The sequence below is a fragment of the Anabrus simplex genome, chromosome 7 (assembly GCF_040414725.1).
Source record: "Anabrus simplex isolate iqAnaSimp1 chromosome 7, ASM4041472v1, whole genome shotgun sequence".
NCBI lineage: Eukaryota > Metazoa > Arthropoda > Insecta > Orthoptera > Tettigoniidae > Anabrus > Anabrus simplex.
The window spans coordinates 153,283,316-153,309,476 of record NC_090271.1 but is presented as its reverse complement, the minus strand read 5'-3'; the positions used below and the strand labels follow the sequence as shown (position 1 = coordinate 153,309,476).

Genomic DNA, 26,161 nt, shown 5'->3' with positions numbered 1-26,161 from the left:
CAACAAATTCACTGGCTAAAACATGATAGCTATCATTTAATTTCATGAATACGCAAACTCCTGCATAGCAACTCACCTCAGTTCATTTACTCTAAATTTATTCTCCTCTCCTCCGTAACACTCGTGTTGGCACTGCTGTTGCTATTCCTCTTAATTCATTCATCTCTGTGTAACAATTATTTTACTGTCACCGGTTCCAGACTTTGGAATGGCTTACCAGTCAGTGTCAGGTAGAGGAAGTCATCAGATAAATTCAAAACATCCAACCGAGACATGCTGAAAGCTACCGACTGACATGTACACTGTATGACAGTGCTAGTACTATTTTTGTGTATGTGAACCTAGGTGATAATCATGTAAAGTGTGTGTATTAACGTATTAAATTACAGAATTCTATCCACATTCATGTATGTGCGTGTGAGTGCTACTGTAATATAACTCTGTTAGATTAGAAGTTAATGAGTCTGTTGGAAACAGTTGTAAAATGAGAAGCTCTTGATCGTTAAGTGTAAGGGAGGGACAAATGCTCTCATTTCATCAAGCTAATTGAAGATCAGTTTCTGTAACTATACATATATTGTACCGGTAACGGCGGTACAGACTAAGTCCCCGTTATGAAAATCTTAAACTTACGTGTTATGCTCCGGACCGCTTACGAAGAACTGACTCGACAGCGAGCAAGAGCTGCGCGCGTGTGACGTAGTGAGCGGGTGACGTCACAGCATGCCTCGCTGCACTACAAAGCCTGGATTGATGGAGAATGTTCTACGAGTTTCGGATCAAATATAAATACGTGCTGCTTCGCTCAGCAGATCAGTGAATGTGAGTGTGTGTTGCAGCATGTTATAGTGAGCAGCAGTGCGCTGCAGAATGTGATACCAGTTTGTGGCCGGGATTTCTATAAGCACATTAGACTGTAGTATTTGCACCGTCAGTTCGCGGGTGTGGTAATCGAGCGTGAAGCCGCTGCTAAGTTTCAAGTTCGTGGACTTTAATATAGTCACGTTGAATGTGGACTTATTCAGATTTCCTTATATTGTGACAACCTTTTACTCCGATAGGACGTGAGGTGAATTGTGTATCGTCTGGACATTATTTATTGACTGTTACTCTATACGAGTGTCCAAGACCCGCAAACATTTTCGGGTGTTCGAAATTGAAATTTAATGGACTTGAATCTGATTGCTCCTTGCCGAGGACTCGATACTTTAAGTTATAAACTGTGTTTAATCCAAATTTAATTTACCAATCCGTAAACTGTGGTCATGAACTGTGAACTGTGCAGGTGTGAACAGCGCATCTCTATTTTAATGAACAGTGCATTTCCATTCTAATGAACAGTGTACATTTAGTTTATGGACAGTCAAACCAAGGACTGTCAGTACTCAGTTAATTTCGTCTTTTGGTTTCAACACGTGAACGAGTTTGATTCACGAGCGGAACATCTTTATTTCATTTAAATTGAACAGTGCTTCAATGAACTTACTTCATGTTGTCATAGGTGCAACAAACTTTAAGTAACTTTAAACTGGACAATCAGTTCCGAGTGGACTTTATTTTGTGAATGTTTCTTTCACTTGACACGTGATAAAGTTAAGTGACATTTCACCGAGACATTTGTGTTTGGACTTTGTCAAAAGCATTTATAAACACTCTATCATATGTGCAGAAGCAGCCTTTGCACTAACTCGCCCCAGAGCTGAACGATGTTCATTCATGTTCACCATTTACAAGGACTACCTCGACGCCATGGATCTTCAAGGCACCGAATAGATCTTCTAGAACTTCCATCGGGGGACGAATGGTGGTTCGCTATTATGGAAAATGGAGCTGCCGGAATCCAAGGACATCGCCAGCCATAGGACGAGGAACTTTTTCGACTGTATACGCTGTACAGAGGTGATATTAATCTCAATTGTTTAATAAACTCTGAAACAAAAGTTTTTAACATTTCTTTTAAACAAACCCTCTCCCTCTGTATGCACTTCAGCGACTGGTACACGCCCTGCGTCTCATCTCTACCGAAGTACCAAATTTACTGTTACAGAGGAGAGGGGTAGAAATTGGCGCCCCAGTCGTATCGGGGCCGATTTGGAGTGCAGTAAAATTAGAAATTAGCGCTTCAGCAATATCAGAACTTAATTATGAGTGCAGTAGACATTAAATTGACACTTAACCATTCTAGACTCAATGTTGAAGTACTAGTAATAATTAAGAAGTGCAGTGATAGACAAAATCGCACTAAATCGTGTGACTTAGTAATTTAATTCAGATACATTTCCAGTGCTTTATGTGGAATAACTATTAATATTACAGTGAACTCTCTAACAAGATTTAACTTCTCTTTTATAAGAAGTGTTATTAATGATATGGGATCATTTTTGTGTGTTAAATGTCTTGGAAATTTTTCTCTTTGAATGACTTTGAACATGAACTTTTAACCATTGGACAATAATGGTGATACCTGAATTCTTTTCAAGTGATTTATGATTTTCTTGTTGCTTGGTTTAAATACATTACCGTCAAAATGGAAAATATTTTAGCTGCTATTGAAGCTCTTAAGATTAGCTTAAATGAACGTATTGCCAAATCAGAGGCTCAGTTAGGTACTCGTGTTACTGAGATTAACACTCGTATTGATGAGGCCAATGCCGCAACTACAGCAAACTTAGAAAGTCGTATCACACAAGTAACTAAAATAATTAATACCAAGTTTACCGAAGTTAATGCTAATTTGGAAAATAGGCTTACTAAAGCTGGTTCTGAGATTGAAAAACGATTCTCAGAAACTAATGCGAAGATTAATTCTAAGTTTACAGAAATAAACGAACGCCTCACCCGTGACTTAGAAACAGTTAAACAGGACCTTAAACTACAAATAGTTGAAGACTTAAAAGCTTCATTTCCCACCTCACATCAATTGATTAAGGAAGTTGAAAGCTTAAAGGCAGAATTTAAAGAATCTCATGGTCAGTTATCACAGGCACAAGCAAAAATAGCCTCTATTCAGGATAACATCCATGAATCTTTTAAGACTAACTTTCAGAAAATAAGTAATGAAGTCAATTTACTTAAAACAAGGCAGGAGGAAACAGATAAGCATGTAAAAAACCAATTAGATAGCGCACATACTCAAATCATTCGCATAGGCCGCGATGTAAATGAAGTGAAGCAGGACCCCGAAAAGGAAGTCCAGAGCGTGGAAAACTCCATCCGTGGGCAAGTTAAGAATATCAAGGTCGAATTACAAGGAAAAATAGAGACGATTGGTAATAGAATCTCTCAGGTGGAGAAGGAGGTGTCTACACACCAGTGTCAAGGGTTTAGTGGAGATACTTCTAGCATTTCCACAGTCTTAAAATTGTCAGACGATAAACCTGCAAAATTTTCCGGAAAAGAAGAGTACACAGCGAAAGAATTCCTTCTCAATATTGAAGAGTACTTTCAAGAGAATAAAGTACGATCCGATCATCAATTGAGGATAGCTTCTAGATTATTGGAGGGGAAAGCGCTAAATTGGTACACAGCATTTAAATTTAACATTAAAACCTATGATGAATTCAAGGAAGCCTTGTTGAAGAGGTTTTGGAATTCGGAAATTCAGCATTTGATTAAGTTACAATTATACTCTAGGAGATACAACACAGCTATTAATTCTTCACGATATTCTGATTTTCTCATTTCCCAATTGAAGAAGATGCAATTCTTTGATCCTCCTTTGCCAGAACAGGAGGTAATACAGGTAGTAACTTTACAATTTCCGGCGCATGTACAAGAAATTCTTGTGGCAGCTAATGTTCAAGACCTAGAACAACTTGATGATTTATTAAGGAAACTTGACACTGCACATACACAAAATCTATCTAGGGTTACTAAAACGAAAGAGGTTGCAGCTAACCATGTCAAAGTTAACAACCCGCCGAGATCGAATCCCGAACCCCGTGAGGAAGTAGAACCACGGAGAGATCCATTATTTCATTTCCGACGATTTAGGAGACGTCCATACGGGCAAAGTGCGCCTTATAGACGTAATCAAACGTGGAAGAAACCTATCGAGTCACTTACTCGAGATGGAGATTCGCCGAGAGCCGAGATCGAAAGAAGATGGAGAGAAACTCGCGAATATATCCAGAATCGAAACCGGGATGAAGGATTACCTGGCGTTACCTCTTTAGAATATCAAGAGCATGCCAGAAGACAGAACACGACGCCTGCGACCAACCTTGAATCGACAGGCGCAATTAAAAAAAGAACTTCGACAACACAACAATAAGATTGCCTGAAAACCGTAGTAGAGGGGAAATAATTTGTGTCACTAATATTAATTACTGGTACTTGGATGACTCAGATCTCTTGTATGAAGATCCCACTCCTACATCACCGAAGGTCCACCGAAGTCTTCCAGTTATTAATATTACTTTGGATACCCTTTACGTAACTGCCTTAATCGATTCTGGAGCTCAGGCTTCATTAATGTCTGAGAGGTTAATTGAAATGTTGAAGGGAGGAGAAGACATGTTATTGATACCAGTCGCGCAGATTAAAATTAAAGGGATAGTACCGGACAGGCATATCAAATGTAAATTTCAAGCTTTTGTTACATTTGACATTGAAGGTGTCCAGTTCGAGCATATATTCCTAGTTATTTCGCCGATGAAATTCAACGTCATCCTAGGGTCAGATTTCCTAGCCAAGTATGGGGGAATCATTGATTATCCTGCCAACGTCATACGATTTTTTAATATCGACTCTGTAGAGTTGCAGCTGGTAGACTGTAATAATTTGAAGTGCCAAGGTCTGGGTACCCCATTCATAGAAGCCGGAGGCAAGATGAGCGATGCTTTGCCTGCCGATGAAATAGATTACGAAGAGGGTAGACCCGGTCAAGAGGGACCCGTCGAGGGCCAGGAAGTGCCCATTGTTGAAGATGTGTTCGACGAAGGTCGTGATCACTTCATATTTCTCACCAGTGCGGCTGAAAGCCCAGAGTTCGTTTCCCGCGTGGCAGAAGCAACTCGACAAATATTTGAAAAATTCCCTGAAGTTTTTGATGACAAACCAGGCGTTATTAGAGATTTTGAATACCAATTGAATGTCAAGGACACCTCTCCTTATAAAAAACGGCCCTATCCAGTTCCTGAGAAGTACCGAGAGGAAGCCAGGATTGTGATAAAGGAAATGGAAAATAATGGTATCATTTCTAAATGTGTCACTCTGTATCTAAACCCCCTGGCTATTGATAAGAAAACCAGCTGTTTCACATCCCGAACTTCGCATTTATGCAAAGTTTTGCCCGCTTTATGTAGGACCATATAGGATTGCAGAGGTTCTCGAGAACGGGGCATACAAAATTAACAAATTGGATGGAAGCATCGAGGGCATTTACAATGCAGCCAACCTAAAGAAATATTTCAGGAGAGAATATCATTAAAAGAAAATCCTATCGAATTTTCTTTTCCCCAGGAGGAGGGGGAGATGTACCGGTAACGGCGGTACAGACTAAGTCCCCGTTATGAAAATCTTAAACTTACGTGTTATGCTCCGGACCGCTTACGAAGAACTGACTCGACAGCGAGCAAGAGCTGCGCGCGTGTGACGTAGTGAGCGGGTGACGTCACAGCATGCCTCGCTGCACTACAAATCCTGGATTGATGGAGAATGTTCTACGAGTTTCGGATCAAATATAAATACGTGCTGCTTCGCTCAGCAGATCAGTGAATGTGAGTGTGTGTTGCAGCATGTTATAGTGAGCAGCAGTGCGCTGCAGAATGTGATACCAGTTTGTGGCCGGGATTTCTATAAGCACATTAGACTGTAGTATTCGCACCGTCAGTTCGCGGGTGTGGTAATCGAGCGTGAAGCCGCTGCTAAGTTTCAAGTTCGTGGACTTTAATATAGTCACGTTGAATGTGGACTTATTCAGATTTCCTTATATTGTGACAACCTTTTACTCCGATAGGACGTGAGGTGAATTGTGTATCGTCTGGACATTATTTATTGACTGTTACTCTATACGAGTGTCCAAGACCCGCAAACATTTTCGGGTGTTCGAAATTGAAATTTAATGGACTTGAATCTGATTGCTCCTTGCCGAGGACTCGATACTTTAAGTTATAAACTGTGTTTAATCCAAATTTAATTTACCAATCCGTAAACTGTGGTCATGAACTGTGAACTGTGCAGGTGTGAACAGCGCATCTCTATTTTAATGAACAGTGCATTTCCATTCTAATGAACAGTGTACATTTAGTTTATGGACAGTCAAACCAAGGACTGTCAGTACTCAGTTAATTTCGTCTTTTGGTTTCAACACGTGAACGAGTTTGATTCACGAGCGGAACATCTTTATTTCATTTAAATTGAACAGTGCTTCAATGAACTTACTTCATGTTGTCATAGGTGCAACAAACTTTAAGTAACTTAAAACTGGACAATCAGTTCCGAGTGGACTTTATTTTGTGAATGTTTCTTTCACTTGACACGTGATAAAGTTAAGTGACATTTCACCGAGACATTTGTGTTTGGACTTTGTCAAAAGCATTTATAAACACTCTATCATCTGTGCAGAAGCAGCCTTTGCACTAACTCGCCCCAGTGCTGAACGATGTTCATTCATGTTCACCATTTACAAGGACTACCTCGACGCCATGGATCTTCAAAGCACCGAATAGATCTTCTAGAACTTCCATCGGGGGACGAATGGTGGTTCGCTGCTATGGAAAATGGAGCTGCCGGAATCCAAGGACATCGCCAGCCATAGGACGAGGAACTTTTTCGACTGTATACGCTGTACAGAGGTGATATTAATCTCAATTTTTTAATAAACTCTGAAACAAAAGTTTGTAACATTTCTTTTAAACAAACCCTCTCCCTCTGTATGCACTTCAGCGACTGGTACACGCCCTGCGTCTCATCTCTACCGAAGTATCAAATTTACTGTTACAATATATATACAGTTTATGAAAATTGAATTTTGTACAATGTAATACGTGGAAAGTTTATTTCGACTATATATAATTATATGTTTCTTTTTCGATAAATCTGGCTGTGATTCCTTGCCATAATTGGTTGCCTCTTATTCCTTTGAACTGCAATTTATCATTTTCTCTCTAACTTCGTCATTCCTTGTTTAGATTACCTTGCGCACTTTTGTATTCTCAAACTTCGCTTTCATCCTGATGAGCTTGCTGGAACGTAGTCAAGATCTTATTCCATATGTTATTCTTGTTTCACTTTGCTTTCTTTCTTTCATTTCGATTAGTTTTCTTTCCTATAGACCAAACCGATGTGAAGTTCGAATACAAGTCAGTGTGAGAGTATTAGCGTAATGCATTATATTAATGTATTATCCTCTTCACTCGCAGTACGGTAATATGAATTAAGTGTGCTTCCAGTTGTGATCCCTATAAACTTTGATGTATTCAAGATATGGCCTCAGAGGAACCATGATCAACGTGTGCTGAGTAATAATAGGCACTAACTTAAGTTTCTGTTAAAAATATCACAATTGACTGTATGGCACGGTTTGAGACTAAGGTTGATTTTGCTTTCTAATATAATATTTCTGGGAAAAACATGAAAAATGTCAAAATTATTGTTATTATTTTGCAGATTTTTCTCGATAGACATTTACCAGAACATTCATGTTCATAACATTAAGATACATTATCTCAAAAACGACTACACCGTTCAACTTGCAATCATTTAATTGTATGTGTAGGTGGTTTTGTATTAATTGTATGAACACTAATAGTTGTACTCTTCACAGAACGTGAGAAGTCCATTAATTGTTTATTTATATTCTTTACTATTCCATATTTTGGAAATAACATTGTTGAAGAGCAATTTGAAACGCTAGATTAAAACATTAGACCAAGAATATTTCATTCAGTTGTAATATGAGCATTATTCTCTGCTTGTGCCTAATTTGAAATATCCTACTTTAATAGGTAGCACATAAATATAGCGTTTGTTGAAAATTTAAAGCGGAGTGAAAGTGATGTGTCGGGTCGTGTGGGTACATCTGTAGAACACTTCTAGTGTTGAAGAGTATATCGGACAGGCAATTTAAAGTAACTTATACTATCAACCTTACCTTCGTCATCTTCTTCTTCTTCTTCTTCTTCTTGCGTTACGGCCTCTGTAGGACCACGGACAGCTCCTTCACGGATTGCATTTTCTTCTTCTCCTCCCAGAACCTCTTCATCCTTTCTCTTCTTCTCTCCCGCTCTTCTTCCGAGATATTCAGTATCCTCTTCTCTTGTCTACTCCACTGGTGACTCTCAATCCTTTTCCTGTATCCATCCCTATCATTGATCTCTGGCATATTAGTCGGTATGTACTTGCTTTTCCAATTTTCCTTTTCTTCCACCTTGATCCCCAATTCTGACCAATCTTTCCGGAGTTCAACTACCCACTTGGTTCCTGTCTTTCCTCGTGTCCTCGCTGTTGTTTCCCATACTCTTTTCGTCATTCTATCCATATTCATCCTGATTACATGTCCCGCAAACCGTGCTCTTTTCAGTCTGATTTCTTCTGAGATTGTCCTCATGTTCCGGTATAGTTCTTCCCTGGGTCTCCTCATCCATCTCTCACCTCCTCTCTTAGGGCCTAGTATTTTCCTCAATATTTTTCTCTCTTCTTTCTCTAGTTGTTCCGCACCATTTCTTCCTAGTGCTATTGTCTCAGCAGCATATAATACAGCATTTCTCACCGTTGCCTTGTAATGTCTGATCTTTGCGTCTGTAGATATATTCTTTTTATTGTATATATCTCTGGTCATACAGAAGGCTGATCGCATCTTCTTTATCCTCTCTGTTATTCCCTCATTACTCCTATTCCTTCCTGTTATAAATTCTCCTAGGTACTTGAATTTGTCCACCTTTTGTACGGTGCCTTCCGGTGTTGTCCAATCCTCAGTGGTATTCAATGTCTTTGTCTTGTTGTAGGCGATCCTCAGTCCTACCCTTCCGGCTATATTGCTTAAGTTGTTGAGTTGTGTCTTTGCATCTTCTTCTGTCTCACTTACTATAGCTATGTCGTCCGCAAAGGCTAGACAATCTACTTGGGCCCTATTGTCCTTTTTGTCCCCAACATGCGTCTTTGGTATTCCCATTGTCTCATTCATTGTTCTCCACTGTCTGATGACTTCATCCAGAGCTATGTTGAACAACATTGGTGATAATCCATCTCCTTGTTTGACACCAGTGTTGATATCAAATTCTTCAGAGAGTACTCCTCTGAATCTCACCCTTGCCTTTGTGTCTGATAGAATTTCCATTATGAGTTCATGTGTAGTGCCATCTAATCCTCTGTTCTTCAGGATTCTTCCAAGAGTTTGTCTGTCGATGGAGTCATATGCCTTAGTGAAATCTACAAAGGTTACCACCGTTTTTTTGTTCTTTAAGGCCCTATGTTCTATCAGTTGTTTCAGTATAAATATCTGTTCTATGCATCCTCTTCCCTTCCTAAATCCTGCTTGGTAGTCTCCAATTGTACTTTCTAACTGTTCTTCCAGTCTATTGAGCAGGACTTTCGACAACACCTTATAGCCAATCTCTAGTAACGAAATTCCTCTATAGTTGTTTGCATCCCTCTTGTCCCCCTTCTTATGTATTGGTATTATGATCGCATTCTTCCATCCTTCTGGTAACTTCTTTGTTCTCCAAATCTGGCCGATGATGTTGGTCATGTTGTCTACTGCCTTGTCACCTCCCCACTTAATCATCTCAGCTGATATTCCATCTTCTCCGGTTGCTTTGTTATTCTTTAGATCGCTTATGGCCTGTTCGACCTCATCTCTAGTTGGAGGACATGACTCTCTCTCTTCTGTGTTTGTCCCCAGCTCCAGCACTTCTTCAGGTGGTTCACAGTTTAACAGGTCATGAAAGTATTCTGCAAGTATCCTACAGTTCTCCTTCGCACTAACTGCCAGATTCCCATTCTTATCTCTTATAAAGAGTTCTCTGCCTTTATATCCACTCAGGCTCTTTTTGAATTTCCCAAAAAAGTCTCTTGATTCAGTGGCGCCGTTTTATTTTTCGATATGTTACGTCTTTGAAAATCTCACCTGTTCTGTTTTTAACAAGACGGTCCATTTTGCTTTCCTGAATTCATCCACTTCGACTCCTGTTCAACATCGCAAGCGATGTTCATCATAACATTTCCAAATATCAGATTATCGGGGCTGTATTGATATATTCTGTCCTGATCTAGTTTTGGAGGATGAGGCAATCCTATTGGCTCAGACGATCCTATGTTGCCAATTATATTTATTGCTTACAGCAAGTGGGTTTGTTTATATGTGTATGCGTATGTCGCCTCAGCTTGCGTTGTGCTTGACGCTTCGGTGTGATTTTGTTCAAATATTTCGTTTCCACTTAGCTTATAGAGTAGTATTAATGTCCTGTTACGTTTCCTGTAATATATTTAAGTGACATTATTGAGTATTTTTCGATTAGTTAATTGAAGTAAAGTTTTGTTTTTGCATTTCCTTTTAGTATATAGTTGTACAATTTACTGATTGAGGATCTTCATTATTGATTAGTTTTATTTAGTGTAGCATCGTAGTTTGTGTATTGATGCTACTCTGAATTAAGGGACTGATGTGCGTGTTTGAAGTGTACTTTTCGCGGGAGCTTGCGCTTGACCATGAATTTGAACTATGTCCAACGACAGGCATCGAACTCCGCCTTTACCGTGTCCCGTAACCATGAAACTTACAGTTAAGGAAGACAGAGTCTAGCTCAGCAAGCTCTAAGTGAAAACATGAGAGCTGAGAGGTGGGCACGTGCAGTGAGTCACGTAAAGGGAGTTATTCAGGAAGCATGAGAAAATAAAGGAATTCTGGATGACATAGTGGAGAGAGGTTCATCATTCAGTGGACAGTGGCGGATCACCAGATTGCCCTCTAAGTCACACGGGTACAGTATAATAAGGCACGTTACTACATACCTACTTATATTTCCCCACACTTCTTTCTCTGCATACCATGTCTTGTAATTGTGTGTTGGATTGCCAGCCTCGATATCGTCATAGCAAGTGCATGTCCAGCTTTTAAACATGCCTGTGTCAAAATAGCCGGTAAATATTATGAATTATCAAGTTTTGACCTGAAAACACCTCCTCCTACTACCTCTTCTTCATTTTTCTCCTCTTCCTTTCACAGATCTTCTCCTTCTTTTCTTACTAACCTTTCTCTTCACCTCACAATTGAAGGCGATATTTCGGTATCTTCATGAAATGTATATATCTTTGAAACTTTCTTTTAAATAGTAGTCCTATATCTAGTACTTAATATTCATAATATTTTTAATGTGCTCTATGTACGATGTGTATTATATAGATGAAATGACTTGTTTATTATGTATGATCTGATTCTTCCTTAATATCACTACTTTTGATTATTTTATTAATACTATTACTGTTATTATAGTTAATATTGTTTTCATTCTATTGTCATCACTATATATATTTCGTATGGCATGAGCATACATTGTTACAATTTGGTTATTTACAAATATGTACAATTACACGAAAAACAGTTTCATCTATACACACAGAACAAGTACGTAATAAACAAACAATATTTATACATTTGAGCTCATCAATATCTGCATTGCTGCTAAAGCTGAATGTCCAGTTTTGTTATCCAACTCACAGCTTCATCACTGGCCTCGTGGATGTCCTTTATTGTCCCACTGAATCTTCGGAGTGGGCATTCTGTGACGATATGTTGAACGGTCTGAGGCACGTCAGAGCAGTCGCAATAAGGGTCGCTGGTAATCTTCCACTTGTGTTTCCAGAAATTGCATCTGCCATGTTGAGTTCTGATCCGATTAAGTGATGACCAGATTTTTCTGGGTAAGTTGAAACCAGGAGGTTGCATAACTGGATCCGAAATTAGACCTAATCTGTCAGGGTCTGAAGCTGCCCACCCATCGCGCCAGGCAGTGTTAGTATGAAATTCATCTTGGGCTAGCCTCTTTCCTAGTAACCAAGAAGGATTCCTAGATTTCAGTCTGAGATCTTCAGGTAGGCAGTCTTGATCTATTGGTAGGAGAGGATTGTCACAGCATTTAAGCCATTCTTGCTTCAGTGCCATTTGTCACTAGTTATTATTAACAGTGTTCTAGGTTAAGGCTGGTAAAGTGTAAGAAACCGAGTACATACCTAACTTTGCCAGTATACAGAAAACTTATTATTATTATTATTATTATTATTATTATTATTATTATTATTATTATTATTATTATTATTATTATTATTATTATTATTATTATTATTATTATTATTATTATTATTATTATTATTATATGTTATAGTATGGTTCATGGTGTGGGTTACTGTAGTCACGTCCTAGTTCGTGAACCATGGGCAACGGTTGAGTGGCCTAGTAAGTGGTCCTGAGAGTCCGGATACCAGCTGCTACGGAATGGGAGTGGGCATCTCGGGCATATTCTGAGTCATGGTCTTCTTTGTGATCAGGCGGCGAACGCTATATAATTCACCGGTGGCCCCTAACCGGTTACAGGAGAGATCCTCACTTCGACTATGTGTAAGTAGGGTAGCATCCTGCTTCATGAATTTACCGAGCTCATAACATTTTAATCTATAAGAGTAACGGAGTCCCACTCGCATTTGGCAGGCGAGGGACTCCTTGGAAACAACTTGGCGAACGAAATGGAATTCGATGGGGAGCTATCAATATTAATGGGGCTTATGGAAGAAAGAAAGTAGAACTAACTGAGTCAGCAAAGAGGATGCGTCTAGATGTGCTAAGAGTAAGTGATATTCGGGTAAGGGGAAATAACGAGGAAGAGATAGCTGATTATGAACTGTATTTGACGGGTTTTAAAAAGGGAAGGGCAGAGTCTGGGGTAGGGTTGTTCATCAGGAATACTATTGAACGCAACATAGTTTCTGTTAGGCACGTAAATGAACGAATGATGTGGGCAGATTTGGCAGTTGGAGGAATTAGGACGAGAATTGTCTCAGTGTATTCGCCATGTGAGGGTGCAGATGAGGACGAAATGTACAAGTTTTATGAAGCATTGAGTGACATTGTAGTCAGGGTCAACAGTAAAGATAAGATAGTGCTAATGGGTGATTTCAGTGCGAGAGTTGGAAATAGATCTGAAGGAAACGAAGGGGTGATTGGTAAATATGGGAAAGATATGAAAGCTGATAGGAATGGGAAGCGTCTGCTGGACTTATATGCTGGTATGGGTTTAACAGTTATACGAATACATTCTTCAAGCATAAGGCTATTCAACGCTACACATAGGAGGGTAGGGGTAGATACGTAATAGACTATATCTCAACCGACTTCGAATTCAGGAAATCTGTTAGGAATGTACGGATTTTTCGGAGATTCTTCGATGAAAGAGACCACTATCCGATCTGTAGTGAACTAAGTATCTCTAGGCTTAGAATAGAGAAAGTTAAATCTGTCTGCAAACGAATAAGGGTAGAACATCTCCAGGACGAGGACATTAGACAGAAGTGCATGGATATGATTAGTGAAAAGTTCCAAACAGTGGACAGTAAGCAGGTGCAGGATGCAGAAAGAGAATGGGTGGCATACAGGGATGCTGTAGTAGAAACAGCAAGGGAATGCCTAGAAACAACTGTGTGTAAGGACGGGTAATAAGCGAAAATATTGGTGGAATGATGAAGTGAGAGCAGCTTGTAATGAGGAGATAAAGGCTGAGTTAGGAATGAACTCGATGGATGAAGTTATTTGCATAAGCCGGTTTCGGTGCTGTGGTCATGTGAGGCGAATGGAGGAGGATAGGTTACCTAAGAGAATAATGGGCTTAGTTATGGAGGGTAAGAGAAGATGACGATGGTTAGACTCAGTTTCTAACGATTTAAAGTTAAGAGGTATAGAACTAAATGAGCCCAAAACACTAGTTGCAAATAGAGGATTGTGGCGACATTTAGTAAATTCGCAGAAGCTTGCAGACTGAACGCTGAAAGGCATAACGGTCTATAATGATGATGTATGTATGTATGTATGTATGTATGTATGTATGTATGTATGTATGTATGTAATGTATGTATGTATGTATGTATGTATGTATGTATGTATGTATGTATTGCGCCGTCCCGGCTCCCTGAGAGGACGCATAAGATCCAGGCTAGCTTAATTACGATCCTTCTGACTATCATAATTCTATCATTTGGGCTATGAGTTCCGAATATCAGAAAGACATACCATATGGAGCCAAAGAAATCTTAAATTACACATATAAACAACTATCATACGTTGCTTATTGAATTTCTTACGCTACCAAGATGTTGCAGCATTCATCCACTTAAATCTAAGTCTCTACGCTACGAAACACATTGAAAGAACTGTTTAAATTTTTACATATCTTATTTATTATATACTTGTTTCAATCCATAGGTCGAATGTTATGCTATCCTCCCTAAAGAATTTCTAATAGAGGAAACTGCATGAACATCTGATTATTTCGCCCATCTCTAGCGAACATGGGCTTAATTTGTTAAGTCTATCTATTTCTTCCACCCGAATGCATAACCAACCATTTATTTCCTGTCTTAGCCTCTCTCCATATCAACATTTCAATCAACACTTCCACATTTCTGGCGTAAGGAGAAATCGAAGAAATGTCAGTATCGGGTAAAAATATATGCAAGCGACGTTCATCTTGAATCTGCCGGTAATTGACACGTCCGGCACCCACTATGCATTATAAGAAATGCTACTTGAGTTACTCATCCATTAAAATGAATCTGTTGAAATCTATTGCACTAAGTGCTTAAATCTTGACTGACCCAAAAATCAAGGACAGAATGTAATATACGGCAAATTATTGAAGTCCGTATAACCAATTATTCAGCTGAACATTACTATAATTCAGCTCGTAATTAACAAATTAAAAATCATAAGTTCAAAGATGTCAAACTCACCATCTTAGACTTTTAAAGAAATGATCAAATCGAAATAAAGTGAAAAATTAATAGACTGAAGCAATAAGTTAAATATGTTTGGGTAATTAAAACTTGTGAAATAGTTTAGAACATATTTGAGTAATTAAAACTTGTATGGGTAATTAAAACATATTGGGATAATTAAAACTTATTTGGGTGCACCCTAGCAAAGAAAAATATTTACAATATGCTATCTTACAAGCTAAAGGGTAGATTGAGGGCGGTTTCAAGATATTCAGGACGCATTTTAGGCCTAGAACCATATCTCATGAATTGGAATTCTCCTCTGTTACCTATGAAGTCTCTGTTAAATTACTGGCTCTTACTTGGAGCTCATATTAATCTGCTGACCTACAATTATTCCTATCTCTCACAACATATCAGTAGATACCTGTAAATGTCAATTTGGGAGGATAGTTCCCTAATGTTTCTACAAATAACTGGTTACAATTCTGAATATTCATCTTCTCTTCTTCTTCTGCGTGAATATTGATAGGTCCTCTTTCAAATTAATGTAATTTTTATAAATGGTTCAATAAGTACCAGTAAGTTCCACATATAATTCTAAGATCTGAATCTTCTCATTATTTTAAATTGAACATACGTGCGACATTATATATATTCTAACGACTACTCTACTAGTCTCATCTGAAGTATACTAGCTAAGGTGGTCTGCATTGTGCGAAGACTCGACCATAAAATACAATTCATACATTTTCAGTCAATCATCAGTGATAGGATGTTGCCTAAGAAGTTACTACATTTCTTTTCGCCTGAGAATAGATCAGAATTAGAAAACATCTGTGACACAGTGCATGTGATTAGTTCATCCTCCTAACTGAAACTTCGTTGGCACTACCAAGTACGTACGCTAACCAACAGGTGTCACTCCAATCCTACTTGAACTTTCTCATGCTTGATCATAAGAGAAATAGTACATATACTGTAAATGCTACATATTCACTTCCACTTAGTAAAAACTCAACTTGAAAACCATTAAGTCCACTACTACATCACCGTGCTCAAAGTCGCGAAGAATCAATAACTACCACCATTCTAAATTATCAATCTTATATCAACTTCTCTTAAAATAATCAGTATTATACCTCCAAACATTTATTCCGTCTCCTTTACTAAATACGTGTCCATTTCATTTAATCGTGGCCTTTATTATTTTACTCACGGTTCATGGACATATTTCACGACATTATGACCTTAATTCCGTCATAACCTTAAATTATTGTAAACACATCTGTCTATTTAGCAAGCATATCCTACTGCTGGTTCCTAACTTGACATTCTTTGCTCATGACCAACGTACACGCGTACCTAAATCTCTCTTTGACATAACATACAATTCACTGTCACCTTAACGAACTCAGTATTTCACACTACATGGATCACATCTCGAACGTAGGCTTTCATCACTGATTGACTACCTATCTATGGATTTGTCATTCATATACGAAGATTACCTATCCACCTTTGCTCTAATTCAATACACCACTTTCGTCGCTTCATTATTTCGCACGGAACAAATTAACAAATCATATTACACTTACATATGAATATAAAACATTACTACACTAATTTAAAAGTAAGACTTATCTGAATTCATCAGCTCCAGTCGTCGGCATATGTCCAGCTGACAGGACATACGGATACGCCTCCTTTTATTTCCCTAGGTGAATGGGAAATACTGGCATAATTCTCCTCTGGGCTTAGTCATTTCTCGGCAGGCAACGTCATCCGACGGAACCCATTTGGGCAGTCTGGCCTATCATCTTCTTAGAACATCTTGCTCATCTCTGGACTAGTTGGAATAGAATAGCAAACAGAATCAATTAGCATTGCCATCATGAACTGCTGTGATAATCTGTCTAACGCGAAAGATTGTTTCTTTTGAAAGAGTTGATCTACTTGACAAATAATAATCTTGGGGTAGTATAATTATATGACTTGAAATGAACAGAATTTTCTCCTTTATCTGCCCAGGAGTTACTATAGGATTCCCACTTCTGTAGTTCTTTAACTTGGGTGATATCGAGTAATACGTCAGCAGAGACTGCCGTGACGTAAGCTTGTCGTAGTTTATGCTCGACTTTCCACGTATCTTAAAGTTCGCGGAACGAAATTAATAATCTTCTGCTTAATTTGCGACGCAACTTCCAATAAATCTGTTCTTTGTTTCCGCTGAAATGATCTTTTGTCGATACCCTCTCTAAACTTTGACGTAGTTGCTTTCCGTCTTCGACTCTGATTTAGAAGTAGCAATTCAATCTCGTTTTCTTATTTTTTTCTTCAATAATTGTTAGCAACAATATTCCCATTCGTTCTTTTTCACTGCCTTCTGGATCTAAATTCTTTTCTCTAGCGCCTAGGGTAAATACTTTTGTTTTCGCTCGCGGTATCATCAGACATTTTGACGTTAATTATTCTCGGAGACCTGGACTCCATCTTTGTCCTTCTTAAGGACGGAACTTCTTATAACAGTGAAATGGCACAGTATGTATGTATGTGCGTATCGTTAAATTTTTGGTCGTTTGTTGTCATTTCGTCATATCTTGCATATTATTTGTATATGCATGTTACTTTTCCTACGTTAATTTTTCAAGTGGGGGATAATTTGTTATTTTCATCACTAATCCTAACTCTTTGTTTTCGCGTTTCATAAGTATAGACATATCCCCAAAAGAATTGAAGTGCTTGCTTATGATCACTCAATGCTCTGTTTGAAATCCTGCATTTTCCATGTGCACTTCACATTCGCGAGTGATTCATTCAGTTGATGTGGCTTCCATATGTTGATACCACACGGTAGCAAATTTGTTCGTTACTTGTTTTTACCTTGGAAGCATATTTCGAAACGTCAAGTAAAAGCTAGATCTGGATAAAATATGAATTAATATCTTTTTAGCATTTGTCCCACCTAGATTTTAGGACAGCTTTGTTGATCACATATTCTACATAAGGAGAAGTAAATGGTACGAGATGTTTTGATAAAAATAAGGATTACGAATGAGGTATGCAGTGCAAAGATAATTGAATGAGTGGTTAATAATATGTGTTAATACACAATGAAATGAATGACAAAGACACAAATAACATTAAGGTAACATCCCCACTTTAATTGGTTGTATTTAATTCATGGCTATGGATGAAACTTCGAAAACAGCATTAACTTACTGTAAATATTTTAACATCAATTTATCCTACATATATTATTTATTCACTGCTTCTCATCTTTCGGTCGTTCTGTCATTGCTGGGGGTTATGACATTCTCTGACATCTTTTGTGAGAGTTCACTATGTGTTCTCTATTGAACTTTGCTGTTTACGCTAACACCTGTACCGGGCGGGTTGGCAGTGCGGATAGAGGCGTGCGGCTGTGAGCTTGCATCCGGGAGATAGTGGGTTCGAATCCCACTGTCGGCATCCCTGAAGATAGTTTCTCATTTTCACACCAGACAAATACAGGGGCTGAACCTTAATTAAGGCCACGGCCGCTTCCTTCCAACTCCTAGGCCTTTCCTCTCCCATCATCGCCATAAGACCTACCTGAGTTGGTGCGACGTAAAGCCACTAGCAAAATTAACACCTGTAGGACCAATACTATTTTAAATTTTATTAGATCACCGTAATCGCACTCTCACCCGTGGTATCTGACTGAACACCTTCTTCAGATATCCTCATCCTCTACGCACGATTTGGCCAAATAACTGCAGTTATGGCTGAAGACGGAAAGTGTACATCTTCGTCAAAGTATTCAGTTCGTTTAACTTGAGTCTTTGGTTTTATGTAATTTCCACTGAAGAATAATTCTCCAAAACCACATCGCAAAAGTATCTCTTTTCTTCCAATCAGATGCCCTAACAGGCCACGCCTCCGCAGCGTAAAAGAGGCAGAAAATGTATTACTTCGTCAAAATATTCAGTTCGTTTAACTTTTGCCGTTGGTTTTATGTTCTTTCCACATAAACTGAAGAATTTTTATCCAACACTGCATCTCAATAGCATCCCTTTACTTTCAACCAGATGCCCTATCAGGCCACATCTCCGCAGAGTGAAGGAAGATGGAGAAGCTGAATGTGCGATATACTCAGAACTTCACTGACTTTAGAAAGAGAACGATCTTTCCAAGTGGGAATTTGTAGCGTTGTTTTCTTCGTCACTGGGTTTTCCTTCCTACTGTTCCCATTGCTGGTGATGTTTGATCCGAGGTATATGAATTCGGACACGCTTTCAGGACGGCTAGGAAAACATTTTCGAGAAGGTGGTTTATTTCTGTCAAGTTTCATTATTTTCTTTCCAGACTAGTGTCGTGCATTGTTCAAACTTGAGACGGGTAACGAGACAGAGGAACATGTGCCTTCCTGCATATGCAACACTATCACGCATGAGTGGAGCGTGTAAGCTAAAATGCCTGAGTTTGCTCCAGTTCGTTCGATGGGGCATGTTCGAAGCGAAGCTTGCTGACAAGGGAGGATGACCTTGCTTGCTTCACTGACGTTGTAAGCAATGTGGTTTATCCATATATGATGAAGATCTTTTCAAAGAGCAAAGCCCGGGATTTCGCAGGTATAAAAAGGTGATGGGATGGTTGAGCTAACCGTTTAGTGTCCAACTCGTTGGCTGAATGGTCAGCGTAATGGCCTTCGGTTCAGAGGGTCCCGGGTTCGATTCTCGGCCGGGTCGGGGATTTTAACCTTAATTGGTTAATTCCAGTGGCCCGGGGGCTGGGTGTTTGTGCTGTCCCCAACATCCCTGCAACTCACACACCACACATAACACTATCCTCCACCACAATAACACGCAGTTACCTACAAATGGCAGATGCCGCCCACCCTCATCGGAGGGTCTGCCTTACAAGGGCTGCACTCGGCTAGAAATAGCCACACGTAATTATAATTATTATACCGTTTAGTTTTGAGCTGAAGTTCATCTTGCCAGATGAATCGACGGGCAGCGTTATGGCTAAAATTTAAAGCAATGAATACAAACTAATCAAGAGAGATTGGCTCAGTTCTGATGTTTGGAAAAATTTCCTACTTGTGGTCACTGCAGATAGTCAGCAGACAGGTTATGCTTCCTGAGAAACGTGCAATGCACTGTTAACACATAAATCTGGTAAAACTCATTTTAAAAAACACGTTTGCAAATTTAATGCTGGCTCTTGCCCGGGATTACAAAGCAAACCATAACTAGCGCATGTACTTTCATGTGTGGCAAGGATTTCTGACCATTTAACACTGTTGCCGGAGAAGGCTTTAAAGAATTAGAGCAAGAACTGATTAATATCGCTGCTAATTTTGGCAACGTAGATATTGTTGATGTGTTACCACATCCTTCCACCATCAGCAGAAACGTCCAAGCTAAGTCAGATGAAATACGAAACGCAATAATGCCACTGATTATTTCTGACAAGCACGAAAAATGCTGCTCGGCTACTGACCAGACCCGTTATTTGACGCTGACTACGCAGCATATAGACAGAGAGTGGAAGCTGTTAACAATGTGTTTTTTACTAAAAATGTCCAAATACAAAGAGAGAACAAATACAAGTATAATTGAGGAACTTTTCGAAAGAATGTCCAAGTTAAACATTGCTTAGTGTGATCATAGCTGTGAGCTCGCATCCGGGAGATAGTGGGTTCGAACCCCACTGTCGGCAGCCCTGAAGATGGTTTTCCGTGGTTTCCCATTTTCACACCAGGCAAATGCTGGGGCTGTACCTTAATTAAGGCTACGGCCGCTTCCTTCCCATTCCTAGGCCTTTCCTGTCCCATCGTCGTCATAAGGCCTATCTGTGCCGGTGCGACGTTAAGCAAAATAGAAAAAAAAATTCGTGTGATTATAAAGACATGTTTTTAATAACAGATCACGGTACAAACCTAAAGAAAGCTTTCGAATGTCATAGACGTCTGCCTTGTGCTGTTCACTGCATAAATACGGCACATGCGCACGTATTTGATGAGACGATAGTTCTTGTGGAAGATGCTCCAGTATCTACAAACACAATAAACCCCGCAAAGGCAGTGGTGAGGTATCAGAAAAAAAGGCGGTCCTGCTGCCCAGCTTCAAACAACGGTACAGCAAGAAGTAATTACGAGGTGGAATAGTCTCTATACGATGTTATTATTATTATTATTATTATTATTATTATTATTATTATTATTATTATTATTATTATTTAATTGAATTCTGTAATCTGATTTCGTTATGTAGTGGTTGATTGTCGCTTGCGTGATTGTAGTTGATTTGTTATATTTATGTATATGTGTGTGGATTAACATTAAAGACATGTAAATGAAGAGTTGTTGTATGATATCAGATGTAGATGTATTGTGTGAAATAACTTTTGACATTGCAAAACATTGTGCAATACTGCTAGCATAACTGCCGAGTCATCGCTCTGTCATTGTGTGCATTTTGCGATGATCTCAACTTTAGGATATACCAACAGCCATGGGCGCCCGCAGGATCTTTTCCAGGGGGGGGGGCACATTAACAATTTTCTTGAATATAAAAACCAATATAACGTCAGCAACATTAAATTGTTTACAGAAACTTCCAGTTATAACATATGCTAGATGACTGTCAGTAATTTCAGTTTATGAAATAATCTGGTATGATATTAAACAATTGAACATCAACATCTTTAGAATTCCAGGGGGGACAAGTGGGGGGGGCAATTGCCCCCCTTGCCCCCCCCTTGCGGGCGCCCATGCCAACAGCCGCCTTAGGCTTTTCCACAACAACCTTTTTACAGTTTGAGTTGGGTGGGAGTAACATAGTTATTTTTGGAGATTGCGTAGGTGTGTCAACTAATGGCTATATATACTTCGACCAGCATCTTATATCTTCAGTCATATGGACGGAGAGGCCTCAGTCGGTCAGTTAGTTGGAAGCAGTTGAAGGAAGGAATTGAACGGAGAGACTTGCCATGAAGTCAGTGGGATACCGAGCCTTGCTATACGGAGTACTACTGAGATGGTAGTAGTCAGTCATCTGAATGGAGAAGCAGCAGTTACATGGATACTTAGTCGCCAGTCAACATATGGATTAAATGTTCGGAGTGTGAATCTAATTTCAAGCCATGCTATATCTCGTCAGTGAAACGAAAAGTTTACATCACCAAATTAGGCTTGAGATACCTACAGGATACCAATTCAAAATAATACGTCGTAATAACACTCAAAGTGTTGAAGGTACTGCTTGTAAACTAGTGAGAGATAAATTTCTTGTATAACTTTTAAACTTCCGGTCAAGAGGAATTCAAATTTAATGCCTAGTTGCTTTCAGTTGAAATGTCGTAATTTTGTATTTTCATATGTTTTATCGCTGCAAGTCTTACTATTTTAGATATAATTTAAAGAATATATCTTGTTCTATCTCAAATTAATTTATCGTTTTATTTCAATGGTAGAATTAGATAACCTCAAATTTAATGGGGAAACAAGAACAACAATCTCCTTTTCATAGAACCTATATGTTATGCTGTCTAAGTACGCTTATTACCCCACACCCTAGAGATATTCAAGACTCTCATTCTATTCAAGACTCTCATTCTATTCAAGGCTCTCATTCGATTATTACTGCAGTGAGTTGTAGCTGGCGCCCATCAAATCTTGTATGTGTAAGTAATCAGGTAAGAACTAAGTGTGAGTACATGGTGCGACGATTGAATATTTTATTTCATGAATATGTTAATTATTTTCATTATAATTTAATTTCATATTTTAAAGTAGTGAGTGTAAGTCGCATATGATCAAATTGTTGCATTGTTGCGAAATCATAATGCCTTGCAAAAGTAGATTGCTTCAGTTATGAGGTTACAGAACAGATGGTAGCTTTCCTTAAACCATTAAATGAGGCAGTCGAGCATAGAGCGTGTTTTTCATGGCATTTATCCAGACACAGCACCAGCAGTTCACTTATTACTCCGTGGTTCCATAAACTGCGACAGCACTGCTCTGTCAGTGAATCAGACTGTGAGGTATTTGTTAATGATTGACTTCTTCAGTTTATGTCACTTAAGTAATATGCATACATACATTACATTCTTCTTCTTCTTTGTCGTTTAGGCCTACTGAGGACCACGGGGCTCGTATCTACTCTTGGGTAAAGTTGTTGCTTTCTTCTTCTTCCAATACTCCTTCATTTGCTGACTATGAGCCAGCTTTCTCTCCTCGGTCCACTTAGTTCCTGTAGTCTTCTTACTTGTAAGGGACGTTGGGAAAACTCCGTGTCGGATGGCTTGACGGAACAGTAGTCGGTCATGAGTTTGTCCCGGTGGGATATCTAGTTGTTCCATATCTGACTTAACTGACGACATACATTACATTAATATTATGTTGAACCTTGATTTTACTTTCAGGAAATACGTTAATTAAAGATCAGAGTTTACAAGCTTTTAAAGTGACACTCCAAAGATAGAAAGACATTTTTACCTAATGCATGGATTTTCACGAAACTTTGTGGGAATGTCACCTACAAGAAAGTAGAGATATCGCGAACATTTCATTCAAATGCAATTAATAGTTATTCCAAAATATTGTTTTGAAATTTTTATTTCCATTTTTTCATGAAATTTAATTAAAACATTAATGTAAATTCGTTATTAGGCAGATAATACTTCTTTTAAAAATACTACGTATCGATTTTTCTGTACATAATTTAAAAAAGTTTGTGTAACTTTTACGTTCTAAAATGTTGTACTTAAAAATCCCTACTACTTGAAAAAATTCTGCAATCAAAAATTCCGTACGCAGGTTTCTTGATATAGCTGTGCTACATACAAATTTTGTTACATTTTGCAGAATATTATGGGATTTAAATGTAAAATTACAATTGGCAAACAAAGCATTATTACAGTGATAAATTGTTTGAATTCAGCAGAATAACTTCGTGACAGGAAAAAAGAAACTCAACCTTTCCAATTTCAGTCATTTAAAAATTTTCACCAAAATGACGAAAATATCGAATTTTATCTCCGAAATGTCCCTTAAGTGAAAAGGTACAGGCCTCAACTGAACACAAATAGCCATTTTTTTTTTGCTAGTTGTTTTACGTCGCACCGACACAGATAGGTCTTATGGCGACGATGGGACAGGAAAGGGCTAGTAGTGGGAAGAAAGTGGCCGTGGCCTTAATTAAGGTACAGCCCCAGCATTTGCCTGGTGTGAAAATGGGAAACCACGGAAAACCATCTTCAGAGCTGCCGACAGTGGGGTTCGAACCCACTATCTCCCGAACATCTGATATATCAGGTTCATAATATAATTTGCTGTGTGTAGTTACTTAAGTGATTGTATTACAACGTCCATCAAACACTTTGTTGTACCGGGCGAGTTGGCCGTACGGCCAAGAGCACGTGGCTGTGAGCACAAAACCAGCTTGATCAAAGGAAATTTGGCATTATAAGAAGTGATTCAGTCTTTCTTTCAAAATATAAATGAAAATCCACAGCCTGTTTCCAGTCAGGAATGGAATCAATGAAGCCCCCCATCTAGCGGCGATTTCCTTCAAAATATGCAACACAGTTTTACTGTGTATTTTCCGTCGAGACTTTGTAATCACAGCGCATTAAGACAAATTTGTTACTTTCATTGACCTGTCTGACTCATACGTAGGCGACTGAGGTATAGGAATGCCAGTAATGTCATTCCTTGTGCAGCCAGTCTCTGTTATAAATGGTCTGGAAATGTTTCTCATAGGGTTGGCTCGGTGAAACAAGCAACGGGAAACTACTCCTTATTTCCCCAATACGTCTCTTCCTTGACGCCTAGGCCATCAACAACAACTCATAGCGTAACTATTGAAGATACAACTAGCCTACAGACTGAGTACTCGACAAAAACAGTTTGACTGGCCAGGAGAATTAAAGCCACCCTGCGGTATTTATCACATTTTGCAGTGTCACCCTTCTCGTGAATTGGCACAAATATGGATTTAATCCAATCAGATTGCCATTTTCCACGTTTCCGTACTTGATCACAGATGTCAGTGATTTAACTCCCACATCCTCTGTTTTAACATATACGCAGTGATAATGTCCGCTCCATTTGCTTTATGGGACTGTAGTGCTCTACGAGCTCTTTCGACCGGACATGGTCCTATGTGCGACTCTTGTTGAATGTCTCCCCAGTCACAACCTACTTCAATATCTGAATCATCCTTATAGGGGTGAGTACGATGCTTTTTTCATAGTTCCAGAACTTTCTCAAAATCGTTGATCTTGTTACCAGATGCATCTGCTACTCTCCAGGACCTGGGTTTAAGGTTACCTTGATAGAGTTTTACCAGTTTTTTGTCCGCCTCCGTGGTGTAACGGTTAGTACTATTAGCTGCCGTCCTCGGAGGCCTGGGTTCGATTCCAGGAAGTGCCAAAAAAGAGCTGCACTACCTCGATATGAGGAAGCGAGTTTACTTTACCAGTTTGTTACTGATTCTTGTCTACTGAAACTGTTATAAACTAGTAGTATGTTCCTTCCGCCTCTGTGGTGTAGTGGTTAGTGTGATTAGCTGCCACCCTCGGAGGCCCGGGTTCGATTCCCGGATCTTCCACGAAATTTGGAAATTGTTACGAAGGCTGTAATGGGGTGTACTCAGCCTCGGGGGGTCAACTGAGTAGAAGGTGGGGGAGTGTCGATTCCCACCTCAGCCATCCTCAAAGTGGTTTCCCGTGGTCTCCCATTTCTCCTCCATGCAAATGCCGGGATGGTACCTAACTTAAGGCTAAGACCGCTTCCATCCCTCTTCCTTGTCTATTCCTTCCAATCTTCCCATACACTCACAAAGCCCCTGTTCAGCATAGCAGATGAGGCCATCTGGGTGAGGTGCTGGTCCTCCTTCCCAGTTTTGTCTCCAGACCCAAAGTCTCACGTTCCAGGACAATGTCCTTGAGGCGATAGAGGTGGGATCCCTCGCTGAGCCTGAGAGGGAAACCAACCCTGGACGGTATACGGATTGAGAAGAAAGGTAGGTAGGTAAGGATTGTTCTGCCCGAAGGCAGAGGTGTTCCTGAGCCGGAGTGTACTTGGGGTAGGGTGGCCAGTTCCTTTCCGCTCCTCCACTCCCAACAGCGCGTGGCAACCCATCCAACTCCTGACCACGCCCGATGTTGCTTAACTTCGGAGATCTCACGGGATCCGGTGTTTCAACACGGCTACGGCCGTTGGCTGATTGAGAAGAAAAGACAGAAA

General features: G+C 39.4%; 1 protein-coding gene across 1 annotated transcript in view; it reads right to left on the bottom strand.

Annotated features, from left to right (window-relative positions):
- LOC136877750 (neuropeptide F receptor) overlaps positions 1-26,161 on the bottom strand; it is a 367,240-nt gene that overhangs the window by 302,404 nt on the left and 38,675 nt on the right. The gene's annotated exons all lie outside the window — the stretch shown is intronic.